Genomic DNA, 1,845 nt, shown 5'->3' on the forward strand with positions numbered 1-1,845 from the left:
CCCACCCTCTGCCCTTACCCTCCCCACTGTCCTCATCCATAGGTGCACGATTTTTGTTCAGATTCTTCCCGCATCCCCCACGCCCCTTTCCCCCTGAGAATAGTCAGTCTATTCCCTTTCTATCCCCCTGATTCTATTATAATCACTAATTTATTCAGTTCATCAGATTATTTATTCACTTGATTTTTAGATTCACTTGTAGATAGATATGTGTTTGTTGTTCATAAATTTTATCTTTACCTTTTTCTTCTTCTTCCTCTTCTTAAAGGATACCTTTCAGCATTTCATATAATACTGGTTTGGTGGTGATGAACTCCTTTAGCTTCTTCTTATCTGAGAAGCTCTTTATCTGACCTTCAATTCTGAATGATAGCTTTGCTGGGTAAAGTAATCTTGGTTGTAGGTTCTTGCTATTCATCACTTTGAATATTTCTTGCCACTCCCTTCTGGCTTGCATAGTTTCTATTGAGAAATCAGCTGACAGTCGTATGGGTACCCCCTTGTAGGTAACTATTTTTCTCTTGCTGCTTTTAAGATTCTCTCTTTGTCTTTTGCTCTTGGCATTTTAATTATGATGTGTTTGGTCTGGTCCTCTTTGGATTCCTTTTGTTTGGGGTTCTCTGTGCTTCCTGTACTTGTAAGTCTATTTCTTTCACAAAGAAGGGGAAGTTTTCTGTCATTATTTCTTCAAATAGGTTTAAAATAACTTCCTATCTCTCTTCTTCTGGCGCCCCCAAATTCGGATGTTGGTATACTTGAAGTTGTCCCAGAGGCTCCTTACACTATCTTCATATTTTCGGATTCTTTTTTCTTTTTGCTTTTCCATTTGGGTGTTTTTTTACTTCTTCGTACTTCAAATCTTTGACTTGATTCTTGCAATCCTCTAGTCTGCTGTTGGATCTCTGTACATGCTTAATTTCTAGTTGTTCCTTTTTCATATCCTCGAGGGTCTCACTAGACTTACTGCAGGTCTTACTAAATTTATCGGTGGTCTCACTAGACTTATTGAGGGTCTTACTAAATTTATCGGCGGTTTCTAGAAAATTCTTGAAAAACCTTAAAAAAATGGTTTTGAACTCTATATCCTGTAGTTTGCTTTCCTCCATTTCTGTCGTTTGTTACCTGTTTCTTTGTCTCCGCATTTTGGCTGCTTCCCTGTGTTGGTAGATGGTTTTCTGTGCTAGGTGTCCTATAGGGCCCAGTGGCTCAGCCTCCCCAATTACCTGAGGTAGACACTCTTGGTGCACCCCTTTGTGGGCTTTGTGCAAAGTCTTGTTGTAGTTAAGCCTTGATTGTAGTTGGTATCACTGGGAGGAATTGACCACCAGGCCAATTGGCTGTGAGAATCAGCTGAGTCTATGGTGGGAGAACTTCTATGTTGGAGACACCCTTGAGGGGCAAGACTTGCTTCAGTGGGGCTTTGGTGCTCACCGAGTCTGCTCACTGAGTCTGCCCACTGAGTATGTCCCATATGGATCTGAGGAGTTGTAATCTGGATGGTCCCACTCTGACCACTGGGTACACTGGCTCTTGAATCTCTAAGGAGGTGCTAATTTAGCCTCTGCCTGAGGTACCCAGCAAGAGGTATGGAGAGATCTGCAGATTCCTCTTTTCTGTTTGGGATTTGGAGGTGCCCAGATGAGGCCCAGCTGTGAAGTAATGCAAGCTGCTGTGGGGCCTTGGGCCTTCTTTTGGAAGTTCTGGGTCTTTGACCCAGCTGCAGTTTGTAAGAAAATTTTTCAGATTGCAAAGGCTCTACACACAGATTTGCCGGTAAAAGTTCTCGGGGAAATCAACAGGGTGGAGCAAGCAGCTATGGCTGCTCCTCAGTCCTACCCTAAGAGG

Source organism: Myotis lucifugus, unplaced genomic scaffold (assembly GCF_000147115.1).
Source record: "Myotis lucifugus unplaced genomic scaffold, Myoluc2.0 scaffold_1250, whole genome shotgun sequence".
NCBI lineage: Eukaryota > Metazoa > Chordata > Mammalia > Chiroptera > Vespertilionidae > Myotis > Myotis lucifugus.